Source organism: Arvicola amphibius, chromosome X, assembly GCF_903992535.2.
Source record: "Arvicola amphibius chromosome X, mArvAmp1.2, whole genome shotgun sequence".
In the NCBI taxonomy this organism is placed as follows: Eukaryota; Metazoa; Chordata; class Mammalia; order Rodentia; family Cricetidae; genus Arvicola; species Arvicola amphibius.
Genome location: NC_052065.1, coordinates 43,119,826 through 43,141,552, shown reverse-complemented (window position 1 = coordinate 43,141,552; position 21,727 = coordinate 43,119,826). Strand labels below are relative to the sequence as shown.

General features: G+C 37.3%; 1 protein-coding gene and 1 pseudogene across 1 annotated transcript in view; one reads left to right on the top strand and one right to left on the bottom strand.

Moving 5' to 3' along the window:
- The window catches only part of Dmd (dystrophin), a 1,847,711-nt gene that overhangs the window by 658,307 nt on the left and 1,167,677 nt on the right, over positions 1-21,727 (bottom strand).
- Positions 18,812-19,448, top strand: LOC119804887 (annotated as a pseudogene).

The following is a 21,727-nucleotide window of genomic DNA, read 5'->3' as shown; positions in this document are numbered from 1 at the left end:
CCTAATACCTTCAGAAAACACAGTCACATTGCAACTCGTAACAGTAGCAAAATTATATTGATGAAGTAGTAACAAAATAATTTTAAGATTGAGGAGTCAACACACCGTGAGGAGCTGTATTAAAGGGTTGCAGCAATAGGAAGTTGAAAACCACTGATCTAGAAAGATATCTTGAAATCTTTCCTGTTCTATCATGTTATCCATAAAACAGATATGACAATGTACCTTATAAACTTACAGAGATATAAGCATTATATATATACATATGAGGTTATTATATACAAAACATTATGCACTTAAATAGTCTGACTACTAATGATTCTATCATACTTATGCATTTTGCAGTAGAAAATGAAAATGATTATACCAAAAACTGTGAAATTTCTTTCATAGTTAAACAAAATGACAAATTTAAAACATCTAAATTGAATTGACTTTGGTAAAACAAAAATAACAGTAGGTGTAATATACTATTGCAAATGACAGCTTTGCTCTGAGTACTTTGTTAATTAAAAGGTGTTGGCTTTAAGAAGGAACTCTTATTTTTTTCCAAAATGTTTGAAGAATATTTCTTTAGTCTAAAATTTTAATTGGTTTTACGGATACATGATTAGGCAGACTATCAGCTTTTCTTAGAGCTATAAAACGTCCACTAAACTTTTCAAACACATACACACACACTCTCTCACACACACATAATGTATCTGGTATCTTTCCTTTGAAGTGTTCACACAGAGTTTTTCTATAATTCACAGGTCTTCTTTGGTTGATAAAAATACAAGAACATATTCTATTTGTAGCTTTGTTATATGACTGTGTTTCTTTCCATTTTCTGTTTGAAAATCAGTCAACTTACTAATAAGTGATTGAATACATACTAATTTCTATGTGAGGTATATGTATACAATCCTACTATATTTTATTTTCATTTCATCATACTGTGTCAAAAGAAGGTGAAATTGATACGCATGATCAAATTGCTTTGGTGACTTGTTGAGATGGCTCAGTGGCTAAGGATACTTGCTACCAACCCTGAAAACTCAAGTTTGACCCTGAAACACACATGGTGGAAGTAGAGAACCAATTCTCAAAAGTTTGGCTTGCACATATATGCTATGGCATGTATACAACCCCATCCTCACCTTCACTACCTCATCACACAAAGTAAATAAATAAATTACCAATAACCAATGTGCTTCTGTTTAGTACTAAGGGACATAAAAAAACTCTCTTACTATCATTGAATTAAATAGCAGGAAGCAACACGAATAGTTTCTTTCTGAATATTTAAAAGATGGCATTTGTCATATTGAAATACAGAACAATTCAAGAGTACTGGGTAAGAAATTAAAAATCATTTCTGGAGTCCAGGATAGAAAAATATATTTCATATAAGTGAGGAAGAACCTCGATTCTCTGTATCTGTAGTCTGTACATAAAATTAGAAATCAATGTGCTTCCACAAGGAAATAAAATGTTGAGAAGTACACAAGGTGAAAGATTGATACAGTCATGTTAATTTTACTTCCAAATCAGAAGGTTTGAAGAAAAAAATTTCAGCCAAAGCCATAGACCATTAGAAGTATAGTCAAAGTCAATTACTATACTGCCCTGTATAAAAGATGAAGAGAGAAAAGCTAAGCAAAGCCAGTGATATTGGTGAAGGATGATCCTTAAATCCCAAAGTGGTATCAGAATAAAATTTATGTAAACACTTGGTTTAAGTAAAGAATGTATGCAGATCTCACTATAGGAAATGTGACAATACAGAGTCTACCCCCAAAAAGGAAAACCTAGACATGACAAAAATAATTTATAATTAACTATACAGTGTATAAGAGGCTTGTACTTGTTTGAGTAAGCTACTTTTGAATCTTGGGAAATATTAATAAAATAAAAAACAGTTGAAGACTGTTATACGTCAAATAAGATCCCCTACTAAGAGTCAGATTCCCAGATAAGATACTTGATGTAGCTGTTAGTCATCTTTAACAAAACCCTCAATGTGTAGCACATAATAAGCTCTTAACAAACATTTTTGTGACATGGATTAGAAAGATAAACAACATACTAAGCAGAGTATTTAAGTATTATGCATATTTATCTATTCCTATAAATGTATATATGTATATATAATTTTAATCACAGTTTTAATCGAGGGATCCTTAAGGATAAATAATTAGCCACAATATAATAAAAATAGCAAATGATCTAAAAATATAGATTCATTTGGACTAAATAAATAATGGTATTTAAACTGAACTTTGAACAAATTAAAAATGATACCATTTCCTGTACTGGTTCCTTATTTTGTCCTTTTGAAATGGACCCCAAAGCCACAATGAATTGACATAAGATAAAAAATAATTGGGGTTTGTCAGTATGTGGAAGTATTTAAATCCACATGAACTATTGGTGCTTTCTCAAAACATTAAATTTGGAACTAACATATGATCTAGCAATTCTGAATATAATTAAAAGACCTGAAAACAGGATATTTTAAACAGATTAATTTTAGCATTATTCATGCTAGTCTAGAACTAAAGATACTAAAATGTCTTTTGAAGGCTAAATAAAATAAATATATATGTATTATAGCAATATAGTATATGCAGATATACTGTGATATAACTAACCTTATTAGGCGGTCGATTGGTATAATATAACATGACTATATCATGAATTATCTAGAGGTGTGTTATAGAACAAGGTAGATATAATTAACAGTATTGTCCTGTATCCTTAAAAAATTTAAGATGGTGAACATTAAAGATTTACTCTAATGGTGTACGTGTGTGTGTGTTTCTGTTGGTATATGCATGTACATGTATGCTTGCCAGATGACGTTGTCAGATTCTTTGGAACTGGTTAGAGAACTTGTGAAAGGCCCAATTTGTGTGCTGAGAATTGACCTTGTATCCTCTGTAAGAGCACTGTATATTCTTAACATCTGAGCCATCTCCCCAAGCCTGAATGGCAATTTTATGTCACATATTTAGCTACAAAGAATTTATGTGTGAGAAAAATACTTTTCTCACTATTTTGGGGAAAGAAGACTCAAAAAAGTCTTTGAATACTGCAGAAAACCTCATCTTATACATCACAATCTTTCTACTATGGTGAGGCCCAGTGAAAAATGACTATTTTGTGTTGTTGTTGTTGACTTTAGTACTATTGTGTATCCCTCTGAAATTCTCTGTGAAGCAAGCAGGATCTGCCAATAACTCTCTGTAGCAGGTTCTATGAGGTGTCACTGGAAACCTCTCGGGGACATTATTGGGCATTCCACAGATCATGAGAATATGGTTGCTGGTAAATTCTAGCTGCTACTCTCCTCTCTCTCTCTGCCTCTCTTGTTCTCTCTCTTCTTTTCTCCCTTCCTCCTCTCTCCCTCTCTTTAGGTTTCTCTGTGTATGTCTCTGTTTTTCACACCTACTACTTTTGTAAAAAGCTTGTTCTTATTTTTGTTTATGTGTTCATGCAGGTGTGCAGGAGATATGCACATTCAAGTGCAATTGCCAATGGAGTCCAAAACAGGGCATAAGATCTCCAGAGCTGGAGCTGGAGCTGCAGTTACAGAACATTGTAAACTGCCCAAATTGGGTGCTGGGAACTGAATTTGCAAAAGCAGCACTGGCTCTTATTTCCAGCCCTGGAAGAGTGCTCCTGATTGCTGCATCTATACAAGTGCCATCTTACTTCCCTGTGTTTGAGATACCTTCGGCTAACTCTAGAAATAGCTTCCACTTTACTGAGGCCTTGACAGTATAACGATTGCTGATTGCTGATCCACTTCTTGGAATGTCCAGTACTGCCTCTCTAACTTCCTTAGGGGTTAGTGTACCAAGAGGGATTCCCAATAAACATACAGAAGCTTGTCTAAGACACATCTTTTGTTTACATATCTGATTATCTCTAACATTCAGTCCTGGAATAATACTGTAAGTAATTAATTACATCATAGTACAATCTGTATCTAATTCAATTGAATGGTGTGGAAAATTTCAAAAGCACACACAGATTTAGTGACATTTATTATTTAAGGGTTTACAAAGCAGTTGTATAATTCTTGTTTATACATGAGTTTTAATTTACCATTTCAGGTGCTCTCTCCTAAGTGAAACCATGCACATCCTTGCAGGTAAAACACCAGAGTTTGACAAATTCATTAACTAAAGTCATGGACCCTGTCTTAATAATGACATTGGAAATGTAATTCCTCTCTTACTGGTTTGATGTGACTGTGTTGGTCTAAACTTGTCTTTTAATGTTCTGGGCACACTTTATGTACTGCTGGAATGGAGTACATACCAGCTGACAGTGGAACCAGCTAAATAAAAATGAACTTATGTTTTCATTTAATTTGTAGAGAAGCACACCCTGTCCTCAGTTATTATCAAGGAAACAATAGAAACTAAAAGGAAAGGTAAAAATATGGGTAAAATTTAAGAAGCCAAGTTTTCGTTACAACCTAAAAGTAATGAATAGCTTTATCATCTTAGCTTCTTTAAAGTATGCCCATAAAATCATCATCAAACCCTTTTGAAAGTAGGAGAAGCAATCATAAATAAAAACACATTGTTTCAGTGATTGAATGCCCATATTTCCAGGAGCACAAGCATGCCAGTTTTGGAAGCACATACTTCCTTTTGCTTCAGACTTGAATCTCATTGTCTTCTTTTGAAGAATGGTTCTAAAATTAAGAATGTAAAGGGAGTCTCAGGAAACTATGAGCGTATAGTTTATGGTTTCTGAAATAGGAACATAGCTTACTTTGTTTATTCAGAAAGATCTGTAAAGCTGTGCTGGTTTAGAGTTGTTTAATTCTGAACTTAGTTTGCTAAGTTAAAGTCCTGCTAGTTCAAGGCTATTGATAGTTCCTGTGTTTTTTAAAATATGAAATTCTACTTAAATCTTAGTTTGAATGATACTTTTTCCATAGTGCCACTGTTTTACATAAAAATATATTTCATGAGTTGCTTATATATTTTGGAGATCAGACCTTTGTCTGTTGTGGGGTTGGTGAAGATCTTTTCCCAGTCAGTAGGCTGCCTTTTTGTCTTAGTGACAGTGTCCTTTGCTTTACAGAAGCTGCTCAGCTTCAGGAGGTCCCATTTATTCAATGTTGCCCTTAATGTCTGTGCTGCTGGGGCTATACGTAGGAAGCGGTCTCCTGTGCCCAAATGTTGTAGAGTACTTCCCACTTTCTCCTCTAACAGGTTCAGTGTGTTCAGATTGAAATGGGATGTACTCACTCATAATTGGGTTCTAGCCATAAATAAAGGACATCGAGCCTATAATTCGTAAAAATCCTAGAGAAGCTATATAAGAAGGTGAACCCAAAGAAAAACATATAGTTATCCTCCTGGATACTGGAAGTAGACAAGATTGCCGGACAAAAAATGGGAACATAGGGGTGGGGTGGGGTGGGATGGGGGGAGGGGGGATGGGGCGAGAAAAGTGTGAAGTGGAGGATGGGAAGAGCTTGGGGGAATAGGATGGTTGGGATAAAAAGAAAAAAAGAAAAATATATATATATTTCAATATTCTTAAATTTGAAAGGATGTATAGTGTAGTCTGAAATATGTTCTTTTCTAGAGAATGTTTTCAGAATATCCGAGAGGAATTTGTATTTTGCTAGTATGTGGAATGCTAATTAGAAGTCTGACACATTATGTCAAAAGTACAGTTCAAGTACAGTGTTTCCTTACTGATTCTCTATTGAGATGTTTCTTTTATTGATTTTTCTATTCATTGTTGAAAGTTGACCACTAAATTCATCTACTGATATTATGAGATCTAATCTCTCCATTCACATTTCTTAATTTGGTTGTACATGCACACACATTCAAACACACACGCACACACACACACACACAGAGAGAGAGAGAGAGAGAGAGAGAGAGAGAGATCCATAGGTGAAAGGAATCGTGATAGTAACATAAAGTCTTGTTTTTCTTCTGTCTAATAAACCACTTTGTTTTTTGATTGGGTAATTCAATTTACATATTTAGAGTAATTATTGATAGGTAGGTAAGGATTATTATTTCTTTGGTAATCTCTTTTCTGGTATTTTGTTTATACTTTGTTTCCCTGTCTTCTGCAGCTCCGTTCCTTTGAGGTTCTTTTTCTTTTTTTTTTTTTTAATTTTCTTTATCATCTTCATGTCTACTAAAGTTTTTTGCATAACAGAGCTTATATGAAAATTGTAATATATAAAAATTTATTTTAGGCTGGTAGCAACACAATATTATTCACACTTACAAACTCTATACTTTAAACAGAACATTTTATGTTCCTAATACCAAAATTTATATTTTGTGATAAATTCTATTCTTTAAGACATCAACACAGCCAGGAAGTGGTGGCACATGCCTTCAATCCTAGCACTCAGGAGGCAGACAAGGGAGATCTTTGTGATTTCAAGGGCAGTCTGGTCTGCAAAGTGAAGTCAGAGCAAGGGAAGTCAGAGCTACACAGTGACACCCTGTCTCAAAAAACAAAAACAAAGAAAGAAAGAAAGCAACAGAATTGTAATTCTTTAAAAAGGAATTATACAAAGTTCTTCTTTGTAGAAAATTTTGTGTGAAAATATATTTTCGAATGAAGTGATATTATTAGTAAGATTCAGACACACTAACAGATTTAATTACAATGTCTATACTATAAAACTATATTGAGAGAAATATAATAATTCTTATAATTGATATTTCTTTTATCTTGAGATACTTATTTAAGACCTGGGAATAAAGCGTATTTCTCTACTATTAAAATTATCAAATGCTTTAATCTATTATTTTAAAACTGAAAATACAGATTTTTTTCATTAAATGATAAGTCACAAAATGTGGAGCTTATTGCATGAAAGCAATCCATGTGAAAAAGTCAAAGTAAGTCTAGATTATCAAACTAGAAAAACAAGCATGAAAATGAATTAAACACTGTTGATAAGTATAACCGGTAAACATGGATGGAAAAAAATTGACAGCGCTTAGTATGGAAGATTTTTATTACTTAATATCATTGGCAAGTAAGAGCTAAAATGTCAAGTTATTTTCCCAATACCCTCAGCATCCAGAAAGCATGACAGCAAACGAGACCAGAGCACTGACCCATGTCTTTTTATTTCAGCAATCAAAGAACAACTTGTGGAAGTAGATTCTCTTCTCCCATGAGGGGTCATGGGATGGAACCATGCTTAGTCATCTTACTGAAACAATCTTTCCTATTCTGTTTCATCAAATGTGTAGGCCCATGAAACCTTTATTCATGACAAAAGTTAGTCCTAATTGTCTCTTCTCTAGTATTATGCAACAAAGACTTATATGTTCAATTATATTGGATATTGATTTCTACTGGTCCAGTTGCAAATTTCTAGATTTTTGGAACATATTGTGGAAATTTCACTGCTTATTGTTAAAATGTTGTCACTTCAAAGCATTAATTCTTAAACTGAATTTTTCATACAATTCAATAGATCCTTGATATTATCACTCAGCATTTCTATGTATATTTGCAAATTAGAAAGCGTATTTGTATCTTCAACAGTTTGCTTAAGTTAGGCAATTCAATAGCTGGAAAGGTATCCTACTGATTAAGAGCACTTGCTGCTCTTCCAGAGAACCCACTTTCAGTTCCTAGCATCAGCATGGTAGCTCACAATTGTAGCTCCAGTTCTAGCATATCTGACAACCTTTTCTGGTCTCTGAAGGTACTATAGGCATATACTACAACGATACAAATGCAAGCAAAGCACTCATATACATAACTAAAAATGAAACAAAAATATTAAATTTAGAGTGGTACAGTATTTTTTCAGTACTTGACATTATTTTTAAAAGCACCCTGTTTAACAACCACTCAGTCACTCACTGTGGTAAGTGTTACTAAGCCTATGGTACCATGGGAAATGGTTAGACATGATGAGCCTTATCAAAGTTTTATCTAGTATGTCCTTTGAGATACTTAGTTTAAAACAATGCTCTAATACATCCTTCGATTATATCACCAAATAGAATTTTTATTTAGGTATATTAAACAACTCTACTAATATTCATTAAATAAAAATTCAGATTATACAGAAATGCATATTAGATTTTGTAAGTATATAGAAATTTATTTACATTAAAATATTTTCCATAAATGGTACAGCCTCTATATTGTGACAATGGCCATCTGTATTTATAAAAACAGCTATCTTTCAATGCTGTCATTTAAAATTACAAAATTGTTGAAGGATCTATACTCACTTGTCAAGAGGGACATGAGATTATGTTTTTGACAAATTTCTTCATTTCATTTCCAAAGTATCTATAAGTAATATATAATCAAGCTACCTTTATTTTTATTGCACTGTGACCATTTTTGGGCAACTAAATTCTAGGTAAATCAGCATTATATAGGCACAATGCAATGGTTGCTATTTATTCTTAAATGCTGACGAAGTTATAGAGGAATATTAATTCAAAAGCTTCTGGTTGAAAGAAAAATCTCTAACACTGCATTGAGACCACAACACAGTTGAATCAGTCTAGTGGAGAACAAGGGTAAGAGAAATGGTGTTAAAATTGATTAACGATTATAGTATATGTCTAAATCCTTGAGCATCATTAATAAAGATCACTCTACTTGCACTACTGTTCTATTCATATCCTTTCTGGAAGATAAACTACTTCAACATTCAGGATCCAATACTAATAGACTATTATTGCTGAATTGCCACGAAACATTCCTGGGACTATGATTGGGATGATTGAGAGGGGCACTAAAGGCTGAAAAGTGGATGTGACCAGGGAATGACTTGGCTGTTTGCCAAGGTAAGAAATAAATTGATACGAGCACTAAACCACAGGGAAAGACTCTTTGAAGAGTTTCGGTGCTTTGTCTAACTTCTCTAGTTATGGTTCAGTTATTAAATTATTAAGAACCTCTGATTTCGCTGTTTTGTATCTTGGATGTGAAGAAAGATGTTTTGAAGTCATTCCCATTATTCATGGTTTCTTCTTTTTTGAAATTAAACTTAGAGTTTGTTGAGATAATCCCCTTTTTATTAGGCCTTCAGAAATTGAAAATGGCCTCTGAAGAAGAATAGCTAGATGAATGTGTCATTTTCCATGACAATATTATAATGCATTAGATCACTTTACATTCTTACCTGAGCTATATGCAGTCAAATAAATACTGTTAATCAAATACTAGTCTTTGTTGACTCCACAAGAGAGGCCTTACCTCTTCTGTGAAGTAGATTAGTGGTGGGATGGGGGGAGGTGAGAGGGAAGGAGAAGGGGAGGTAGGGGAAATTAGGGGCTAGTATGTAAAATTAAAAAGGTTTTAAATTTAAAAAAATGGCTATAGGAGGATCCTACTAACCTCCAAAATATAGCTCAGGGTATGATTAAACCAAAGTTCAAAGGAAGGTTGAACATTCATTTAGAAAGTATCTCCCGAAGTGCTTTATAAACTGACATATGATTAATATATACTATATATTATACCCCTTGTTATCTAGACTATAAACATTTCGAGCAGACTGGGAGAAGTCCAGGTAGGCTTCTCCATCACTCCAATCTTCCTACTCTCTTAGCCTCTACCAAACATACACCCAGTCCTGCACCCTCCTAGTAACCATACCCTACCCCTCTACTGGGGCAGAGACTTTTAGTTCTTCTCAAGACCTCACAGACTTTACGAAGAGCAATAGGCTGCTTCCCCCCTTCATTCCCCACTCTCACTATCTCTGCACCCCTCACCCTATCCCCAGTCCCATGCCTTCCTACTTATTGTGCTCCAGCCTCCAACAGGGGCAGAGATTCTCTGCCCTACCAGAGACCAAACAAACTAGGCAAAGTCCACGTAGGCTGTTATTCTGCCAATCTCCACATTCTATTGGCCCCATTCCACCCTATTTCCAATACCTACACCATCCAAGTCGTCATATCTTTACCCTCTACTGGGGCAGAATCTCTACACTCTATCAAAGCCCACACAGACTGGAAAAAAGCCCAGGTAGGCTGCCTGTCTGCTAAACTACCCCATTATCTCACTACCTTTATGTTCCCCCATCATATCTCACAGACCTCATAACTGCCTTTCTCCAGCCTCCAACTGGGCTTCAGACTCTCTACCTTACCAGGAATAAGGAGACTAGGAGAAGAACAGGTAGCTTCTCTGCCTACCAGACTCCTCCACTCTGTCACTAACTCTGCATACACCCACCCTACCACCAGTCTTAAACCCTCCTTGTTGTCTTTCTCCAGCTTTTCAATGCGGGAGAGACTTCCTATTCCACAAGAGATGAATGGTGGAGGTGCCAAGTCCACACAACCCAGAAGACCAGGGAGGAAACAGAAAGTTAGGAACAGAACATCTATCCAACAAATACAAACTCAGAAATTGGTATCTAGACCTTTAATTACTGCAGTCCCATATATCTAGAGGCCAGCTTAAGAACACAAGAAATAATAGCCAAGGCAGTATGTCACCAGCAGAACTGAGCTATTCTACCATAGCATGACAGCATGCTCGCATGCATACACACACGCACACACACACACATACACACACACACACACACACACACACACACATGTGCGAGACCTTAAAACCAACCTTATGAAGTCGATCGTGGTCCTTAAGGAAGAAGATAATAAATCCCCTAAGGAAACTCAGGAAACCACACACAAACAATTGGAGAAAATGTGTAAATTTATTAAAGAAAGTCATGACAAAAGAAACAGTTGAAGGAAGGAAATAATATTGTTCAAGCATGTAAATGGAAATAGAAGCATTAAGGAAACCACAAACTGAGGAAAACCTGAAAATGAAAAATCTAAGCGCATGAAAAGGAACCACAGGCACAAGTTCCACCAAAATATACAAGAGATGGAAGATAGAACCTCAGGTGTTGAAGATATGATTGAAAAAATAGATACATCAGAAAAATATGTGAGATATATAAAAGAAATTTGACACAAAACACCCAGGAAATCTGGGAGATTATGAAAAAAACTGAACCTAAGAATAATAGAATTAGAAGAAGAATCCCAGCTCAAAAACACAGAAAATATTTTTTAACAAAATCATAGAAGAAAATTGTCCTAACAAAAAAAGATCACATGTCTAAGAAGCTTAAAGAATACCAAATAGATGGGACCAGAGAAGGAACTCCTCTCACCACATAACAATCAAAATTCACTCTAAATACTCAGAACAAAGTAAGAATATTAAAACTGCAAGGGAAAAAACCAAGCAATTTATAAAAGCTGACCTGTTGGAATTATACCTGACTTCTCAATGGAGACTTTAAAAGCCATAAGGGCTTGGACAGATGTACTGCAGACTCTGAGACTACAAAGGCCAGTCCAGATTTCTATACCCAGAAAAACTGTCAATCACAATAGATGGAGAAAATAAAATATTCCATAATAAAGTCAAATTATAAAGTCTACTCCTACAGAAAGTGCTAGAAGGAAAACTACAATCCAAGGATGTTAACTACACCAACAAAACTACAAGAAACAATATCACACCAGCAAAAACAAAAAAAAATAAAGTGACCCCATGGACACACAAAATCACCACCAAAAACAACAAAATAACAGGAATAAAGAAATCATTGGTCATTGATATCTCAATATCAATGGACTCAATTCTACAACCAAAAGTCACAGGCTAAGAAAATAGATGTGAAAACAGTATCCATCCTTCTGCTTCATACAAGAATCATACCTTAGAATCAAAGATAGACATAACCTCAGAGTTAAGGATTACAAAAATATTTTCCAAGAAAATGGACCCAAGAAGCAAGTTGGTGTAGACATCCTAATACTTAACAAAACACAGTTCCAACCAAAATTAATCAAAATAGATGGAGAAAGACAATTTGTATTTATCAAAGGAAAAGGCCACCAAGATAATATCTCAATTCTGAACATCTATGTCCCACATACAAGGGGACCCATATATGTAAAAGAAACATTACTAAAGCCTTTGACAAAATCTAACAACCTTTCATGATAAAAGTCTTTAAGATCAGGAATACAAGAAACATACCTAATCATAAATAAAGGCAGTTTATAGCAAGTTAACAGTACATCTCAAATTGAATGGAGAAACACTCAAAGCAATTTCTATTATTTATTATTATTATTATTATTATTATTATTTTACAAATTTTCACATCCTCCCCTCCTCCCATTTCCCTCCCCCTCTCCCCATTCCCTCTTCCCCTCTTTCTCCAGTCCAAAGAGCAGTCAGGGTTCCCTGCCCTGTGGGAAGTCCAAGGTCCTCCCCCATCCATCCAGGTTTAGGAAGGTGAACATCCAAACAGACTAGGTTCCCACAAAGCCAGTACATAGAGTAGAATCAAAACCCAGTGCCATTGTCCTTGGCTTCTCAGTCAGCCCTCCATGCAAGCTACGTTCAGAGAGTCCAGTTTGATCATATGCTCTATCAGACCCAGTCCAGCTGGCCTTGGTGAGTTCCCATTATATCGGCTCCACCATCACACTGGGAGGACACACCTCTCACAAAGGATATTGAAGCAGAGAGGGAATTCAGAGAAACTTCACCTTTTACAATATCCACAAATAGCATAATGTATCTTGGGGTAACTCTAACCAAGGAAGTGAAAGATCTATTTGACAAGAACTTTAAGGCATTGAAGAAAGAAATTGAATAGGACACCAAAAAATGGAAATACCTTCCTTGCTCTTGGATGGGTAGGATCAACATAGTAAAAATGGCAATTCTACCAAAGGCAATCTATAAGTTCAACACAATCCCCTTTAAAATCCCAACAAAATTCTTCACAGTCCTTGAGAGAACAATAATCAACTTTATTTGGAAAAACAACAACAACAACAAAAAAAAAAAAACCAGGATAGCCCAAACAATCTTATACAATAAAGGAACTTTTGGAGGCATTACCATCCCTGACTTCAAACTCTATTACAGAACTACAGTATTGAAAACAGCTTGGTACTGGCATAAAAACAAAGCAATTTCACTAACTCAGTAACAAGACAAGGGTGCCTTCAGTCTCCATATCTCTTCAATATAATGCTTGAAATTCTAGCTAAAGTAATAAGACAACTAAAGGAGATCCAGTGCTTCTCCAGGGTTATAGTAATAAAAACTTCATGGTTTTGGCATAAAAACAAACAGGTTGATGATCAATGGAATTGACCTGAAGATATAGATGTAAATCCACACGCCTATGGATGCCTGATATTTCAAAAAGAAGCCAGAATTATACAATGGGGGAAAAAACATCTTCAATAATTAGTGCTGGTCTAACTGGAAATTAGCATGTAGAAGAATGCAATTTTTCCATAACTATCACCCTGTACAAAGCTTAATATGTCCAAGTGGATCAAAGACGTCAACATAAAACCAAATACACTAAACCTAATAGAAGAGAAAGCAAGGAATATCCTTAAGCACATCAGCACAGGAGACAACTTTCTGAACAGAACACCAATAGTTCAGACACTATGATCAATGATCAATAAATGGTACCTCATAAAATGGAAAAGCTTCTCTGTAAAGCAAAAGACATTGTTGATAGGACAGAATGACAGCCTACGGAATAGGAAAGTATTTTCACCAACACTACTTCAGAGGGCTGATATCTAAAATATATAAAGAACTTGAGAAACTAGATACCAACAAACCAAATAATTCAATTAAAATGGAGTACAGATCTAAACAGACAATTCTGAACAGAGAAATCTTAAATGGCTGAGAAAAATTTAAGGATTGAACATCTTAGACATCAGGGAAATTTGAATCAAAATGACTCTGAGATTTTGTCTTACACCTGTCAGAATAGCTAAGATCAAAATCACTTATGACAGCTCATGCAGGTGAGGATATGGAACATGGGGAACACTCATCCATTGGTGGCAGGAGGGATAACTTGTACATCCACCTTGAAAGTCAATATGGCAGTTTCTCAGAAAACTGGGAATCCATCTACCTCAAGGTCCAGCTATACCACTCCTGGGCATATTTCCAAAAGATACTCTATCCTACAACAAAGATACTTGTTCAACTGGGATCAAGCTAGCTGCCCCTAAACTGAGGAATGGATAAAGAAGATATGATACATTTATACAATGGATTATTATTCAGCTGTCAAAATATAACATTATGAAATTTGCAGGCAAATGGATGGAACTAGAAGAAATCATCCTCAATGAGGTAACTCGGAACTAGAAAGACAAAGATGGTATGTACTCACAAGTGGATACTTGCTGTAAATAACCCACAGACCCAGAGAGGCTAAGTAATAAGGGAGTTTCAAAGGGGGTTGCACAAATAGCCCTGGGAAGGTGAAAGAGAATAGATGATGTGAGTGGACTGGGGGTGCATCACGATGAGCACAGGATGTTTGCAGCTGTGGGAAGGATGGAGGAACTAGTACCGGGAGAGACCATTGAAACTGGGGTACAATTTGGAGGAAAGTTAGAAACCTAGTGCAATGGAAACTTCAAGGAATCTATGAGGGTAACCCAAGCAAAGACTCCTAGTAATAGAGGATACAGGGACTGAACTGGCCATCTCTTATAACCAGGTAAGACTTCCACTGGAGGGATTGGGACACCAACCCCACCACAAAACCTTAAACCTACAATCTCTCTTGCCAGCAAGTCGTTCTGGGGAAAAAGGGACATAGAAATTGTGGGAGTGGCCAACCAATTACTGATCCAACTTGAGAGCCATGCCATGTGAGAGCACTCACCCTTGGCATTGCCTGATGCTGAGGAAGCAGAGTTTGGATGGCCCAGAGTTTGGAAAGACCCAGTCATGCCCAGAAAATGTAAAGCAAATGATTCCTAACTATATTCTGTTGTACTTGTAGATTGGAGTCCAGCACAATTTTCTTCAGGGAGGCTTCACCCGTCAACTGATGCAAACAGATGCATAGACCCACAGCCAAATATTAGGTGGAGCTAAGGGAAACCTGAACAAGTAGGGGAGGAAGAATTATTGGAACCAAAAGGGTCAAGGATTCCACAAGAAAACCCACAGAGTCAACAATCCTGGACTCATAAGGGCTGCCTGAGACTGAACCAATAATCAGAGAGTCTAACCTATAATCATGGATCTAACCTAGCTCCTATGCATATTTGTTATAGTTGTGTAGTTTAGTGTTTTTGTGGGACTCCTAACTAAGGGAGGAGGGGTTGACTTTGACTCTTTTGCCTGCTTTTGTGACCCTTTTCCTCATACTGGGTTTCCTCATCCAGACTTAATATGAGGGGAAGTGCCTAGTCTCACTGCAACTTGATATAATATATTTATTTGATATTCCTGGAAGTTCTGCCCTTTTCTAAGGGAAATGGAGGAAGAGTGAATGAGAAGCAGGGGTTGGAAGTATTAACTGGGAGGAGAGGAAGGAGGAAAAATGCTCTTGGAATGTAATATATGAGAGAATAAATTAATTTAAAAGAAATTAAAAATAGTTTGTGGATAATATGACCTTTTTATATGCTCAGTAACTATATATTGATATTGCTGAATAATGTGAAAGATTCTGGACTATTTTGCTTAAGATATTGGTCAGTATGGCACCTGATCACGGGGTTTATTATTTATTAATTTCATTTAAAGTGTCAGTGGTCAATTTAGTAAATATATTTCTCCATAAAAAAGAGAACTCTAGGAGCAACATTTGAAATAGACCATTTGAGACATCTATGTAACAGTGGACTGGCAGGTAAAATTTTGACTCTGAAGTTGAACGCAGAAGTCTGACACAGAGGTAATCATTGGCCTTAATGTTTTCATACACTGAATTGATATTTAAAGGTTTTAACACGATAGATTCTGTGTTGTGTGTTTTTATCATAATACAAATGTTAAGAAGATTTGATATTAAATTTACTATGAACACTGTTCACCCAGACGATATGATGGTCACAAAACTAGACTTTAGTTAATTAAGGAGACTTCAGCATGACATTTAAATTCCCTTCTGTTGTCCTAGTTGCTCTAGCTAGTTTTCCTCTGGAATAAGAAATCAATTAATTATATTTTGTTTTTATTGTTTTATATACCTCCAGAAAATCTGGGAAATCATTAGTATTACTTAAATGAGTTCCAGAAAGAAAGGACTTCATGCTCGTGACCAACACTTTGGGGAAGAAGATGACTTTGTGAAGCAGACACCAAGCTACAGGCAGGTCAGAAAGATGAGAAATTGGTCCTCAGAACAAAAATCAGATGAGCTGAGAAATCTTCAACCAGCTCTTCCAGGAAGACCACGGAATTGTCCTGCCACAAAAAGTCACTAGGTGGAGAGAGGTTGTTCCTATGAGAAAACCTGTAGAAGAGAGAAAAATCCCTCCTCTGAGAAGTATCATGTTACAGATAAAAGACCCACTGTTGAGAAGCACTACTCTAGAGTTAAGAGCACCTTGGCTGTGAAGCTTCTGTTAGCTGAGAAACATCCTGCTACAGAGAAGAGTTCCTCTGCCAAGAAACACCATTCTGTTGAAAAAGGTCATACTATAGGAAAAATTTCCTCTGCCGTAAAGTATCCCTCTGATAGGCACCTCTCTGGGAAGAGGCGTCACTTTTCTGAGAAAGTCATTCATCTAGAAGCAAGATCTTCCTACAGAGTGAGGTAGCCTGATCAAGAAAAGTCGTCTTATAGAAAAACGTCACTCTACAGAGGAACATGGTTTGTCTGAGAGAGGCCCCTATGGGGAGAGAGGCCGCCATATCATGAGAGGTCAACCTGCAAAGAAAGGACTTTCTATTAAGAAGAGTCTATCTACTGAGAAAAGTTACTTGGATGGGAGAAGTCCCTCTACTGAGAACCATCACCCTGAAGAGAAAGACCTCCCAGTCGAGAAATAGATTTCTGCACAGAGTGATCACCATGTAGAGTGAGGCCCCTCTGTGAAGAGAAGACTCTGTACAGAGAAAAAAAATCACCCCATAGGGACAGTTCGGCCAGCTGAAAAAAGCCACCTGGCAGGGAAGGGTCGTTCACCAGAGAAGATTAGCTCTGCAGTGAGAGGTCACCTCGTCAAAAGCTACCCTGTAGAGGAGGGTCATTTATCTAAGAAGGGCAACTCTGCAAAGAGAGAACCCTCTCCTAGGAAAGATTGCCACAGAGAGAGGCGTCACCTCAGAAAAAGGTACCCTGAAGAGGAGGGTTACTCATTCGAGTTGGGTAACTGGGATGGGAAAAGAACCCCTGTAGGTGAAGAACTCCTTGCAGGGAGAAGTTAATCCGTCAAAAGCTGCCCTGCTGAGAGTCACTCAGTGGATAGAGGTAACTTGACAGCAAGAGGACCCTCTGTAGGTGAAGATCGTCCTGAAGGGAGAGATCACCTCATCAAAATCCCCTCCACAGAGAAAGGCTATTCATCTGAGAATGGTAACTCAGCAAACAGTGGACCTTCTCCAGGGAAACTGCACAGGGAGGCATCACCTCAGAAAAAGGTACCCTGAAGAGGAGGGTTACTCATTCTAGTGGAGGTTACTCTGAGGAGAGAGGGCCCTCTACAGGCGAAGATCTCCCTGCAGGGAGAGGTCAATCCATGAAAAGCTGCCTTGCAGAAGAGGGTCACTTATCTGAGAAAGGTAACTCTTCAAAGAGAGGGTGATCTCCTGGGAAAGATCACCACACGGGAAGATGCCTTCTCAGAAAAAGCTACCCTGCAGAGGAGGGTCATTCATCTGCAAAGAGAGGAATCTCTCTTGGAAAAGAGCACCCCACAAGGAGCTGTCACCTCAAAAAAGGTACCCTGAAAAAGAGGGTTACTCATTCAACAGGGTTAACTCTAAGGAGAGAGGACACTCTGCAAGTAAAGATCATCCTGCATGGGAAGATCAATCAATCAAAAGCCGCCCTAAGACTCACTCAGTGGAAATGGGTAACTTGACAGCGAGAGGATCCTCTGCAAATGAAGATCACCCTGCAGGGAGAGGTCATCCCATCAAAACCAGCCCTGCAGAGGAAAGTCATTCATCTGAGAAGGGTAACTCTGCAAACAGCGGACCTTCTCCCGGGAAATATCGCCTCACAGAGAGGCATCGCATTAGAAAAAGTTACCCTGCAGAGGAGGGTTACTCATTCCGGTGGGGTAACTCTGAGGAGAGAGGACCCTCTGCAGGGGAAGATCACCCTGCAGGGAAAGGTCATCCCATCAAAATTTCCCCTGCAGAGGAGGGTCATTCATCTTGGAAGGGTAACTCTGCAGAGAAGACCCTCTCCTGGGAAGGCTTTGCCTCAGAAAAAGATACCATGGAGAGGAGAGTTACACATTTGAGAGGGGTAACTCTGAGGAGATAGGCCACTCTACAGGTGAACATCATCCTACAAGGGAGAGGTCAGCCTCAGAAGAAAAGCTGCCCTGCACAGGAGGGTCTCTCAGTGGAGAGGGGTAACTATGTAGAGAGAGGACCTGCTACATGGACAGATGACCCAACAGGAAGACGTAGGCCTCCAAAGAAAAGCCGACATGCAGAGACACATCTATCTGCCGAGCAAAGTTGCCCTCCCTCAAAAAGCCGTCCTACAAAGAAAAGTCTGTCTTCCAGGAGATTCTGCTTTGCAGAGAAAGTGCACTCTGGGGAGAGGGGACACTTTGTTAAGAAAAGATACCCTGCAAAGAGATAGCTCTCTGCTGAGAAAGGTCAGATTGAACATAAAGGCAGCTGTTTTGAGAACGTTTATTCTGAGGAGAGGGGTCAGTCTTCCCAAAGCAGCTACACTGTTGAGAAAGGTAACAGAGTAGAGAACGGGTACCCTGTAGTAAAAGCTCATCACTATTCTTCAGGTTCCATGCCTAACATGTCAGTGCCAAAGATCATACAGAATACACCAGAAAACAGAGTTGCCAGTGGTACCACCAGTACAGTATCACAGATTCCTCACCAGAATGTGCCTGGGACTGTCACCACTGGTCAGTCTGTGCAGGCACGGAAGATAAGATTGATATTTCAATTGAAGTTGCCTCAAGAATTTAAGTCACGTCTTGTTGAGGACTGGGAACTGATAAACAAGCATAAGCAGTTATTCCAACTCCCTGCTAATAAGAATGTAATAAGTACGTCACTTTTGTGAAATCACAGGGAAAGGCTGATAATAGGGAATATTCTGTCGATGAGCTTGTATATGGAATAAGAGAGTATTTCAACAAGATGCTGGGCACCCAGCTGCTCTGCCAGTTTGAAAAACCCCAGTATGCCGAAACCCACCTAGCTTATCCTCATATTCCAATGTCTCAAGTTTACGGGGCTCCACACCTCCTGCGATTATTTGTTCAAATTGGGACAGTACTGACCCATTCCCTCCTTAGTAGACACAGTGTTATGCAAGTGTCTAAATATATGCACTACTTAAATACCTAGCTGAGAATTCCACTTCTCTACTTAGTGCCAGCAATTACAAAGTGGCTTCTGCTGAGTATTGCTGCAAAACCCTGTGACCACTCCCTGTTATGACCTGGATCAGTAAACATTTCTGTGTTTGCTGTTTTCATTGTATTTGTTCTTGAAAATTGTCAAAGTATAACAGGGCTTATGATTACAGTTTGCTTATTGTTGTGAACAGAAATAAAAATGTTAAATGCTTTATCACTATTTCAGCAACAAATAAATGTTAACTAAAAAACAAAATCTTGTTCCCATGTCCATTCAGTTGTATGGTATTATTGTTCTCATATTTTGTGAATCTCTTCAGTCTGTCTACTGTCACCTCCCTTTCCTAAATTCCCTAGTTGTCCCGTACTTCTAGAACATCTGTTAGGGCTGCTCTCACCTAGTTTAGTCTCTGCTATTCAGCAAGAATAACCAGGAAGCAGAAGGAAGCAAATCTTTGTTCTCAGTCAACTTTCTTCTATTTATCCAGTCCAGGTCTTCCTTGATTTAAAAGACATTGTTTAATTGCAGTGTGCTGTTGCTTGGTAAATCAATTCCTCATCTCACTATTGTAGTGAGATGGACAAAGGACTAGAAATATGAAGTAAAAAACTTCATCTTGGCGTTTCCTCAAATTCATTTTTTTTTTTTTACAATCACATGAGGTTTTAATGAAGAGATGAGACGGGAACCAGTGCACTGGGGCTGAGACTCATAACCCACGCAGGGGAAGAGTTCAACCCAGAGTACCTGGGAGAAGGAGTTTTTAAGGGAAGAAACCACAGCCCAGTGATCTGAAAGGGGCAGGGAGGGTGTAGAAAATTCCGAAAATACCAGTGATGATCACAAGGGGGGCAACTCCCTGCCTCTCAAGATCACTCTCAGGGTCCAGGGCAAATTCAATTTCTTTAATGGCACTAAAATCATAATTTTCATTCTTTGGGAACATTTTAAAGATCAAAATAGGCAATAATAGGTATGAACAAAGAACTTAGCATTTATGATCATACAGATGTTAATGTTTATTTCCCTCTTGAGTTTCACTAACTATAATCATAACATCTTTTAATTAATATTCATGTGTAGTATATCCAAACTCATTCATTTAGTGATTCTGCTATCTTTACTTATTTCTTTCTTTTTTTTTTTTTTGGTTTTTCAAGACAGAGTTTCTCTGTGTCTTTGGAGCCTGTCCTGGAACTAGCTCTTGTAGACCAGGCTGGCCTCGAACTCACAGAGATCCGTCTGCCTCTGCCTCCCGAGTGCTGGGATTAAAGGCGTGCGCCACCACCACCGGTCCTTTACTTATTTCTTGAGTATGTCTACAATAAGATGGCTTACTAGAGACCTCATCTTGTCTGTCCAGGTAGGGTTTATTCATTCATTTTGCTCAATCTCCTTGTACTCATTATTATCTTTATCACAGTATCTTTTACTGGAACAACCCAGTTTTAACAAGATAAGGAAAATAAATTTGAACCTAGGTGCTTGTTTCACTAGAACTCTAGCTAGTAGAAATGAACAATAGCCTAGCACATTTACATCCTTTCTGAACACAGAAATAAAATCCTAAGAAGTAATGATGGGAAGAATGACAATAGGGAGGGGAGCTGAATGGCTGAAGCTACAGATAAAAGGCAAAGGGTGTGGCAGGTACATACAAACTATAGAACTCAAGGACTGACTTTCTAGAATTTATGAAAAATATTACATTTCTGATCTGTATTTGGATTGGATGAGATGGATGAGGTTACAGCCAATATTCATTTTTATTTTATAGGGCTGTATTATACAGTGGGATTCAGTTTATTCACCACAACTAATCAACGAGGTGATTCCTAGAGTATCAGGTCTCAACATAAACACATAAGACCAGCAAAACAAAATGGGCTGTGTAGTTCATTAGGAATATATTATAGTGATGTTTAAATACATATCACTAGTTTTTGAAATTAGCATAGTACTGGAAGTTTTTTTCCTGAAAAATAATATATATCTTTTGCAGTGGCCTCTTAAATTCCAAAGGAGAAAAAAAATACACAGAAACCATATAAGTCTTTTTACTGAAATTAACTTCCATCCCTGGGGTTAATTATAATCTTTAAGAACCTAAATCTACCCATATTGCTTATTTTTGTCTGAAAAATTCATTCATATAAGCATGGACAATATAGTTGTCTATACATATAGGCTAGGTTCACAGATTATGAGGCCAAGACACAGTATATTTAACATAAAGGTCAAAGAAAACAATTTAATGATTTTGGAGCATTTGAGCAGAGTTATTAGTATTTAAATTTCTTGAGGATAAACATTTAGTTTAGGCTTTAGTTTCAACCAATAAAAA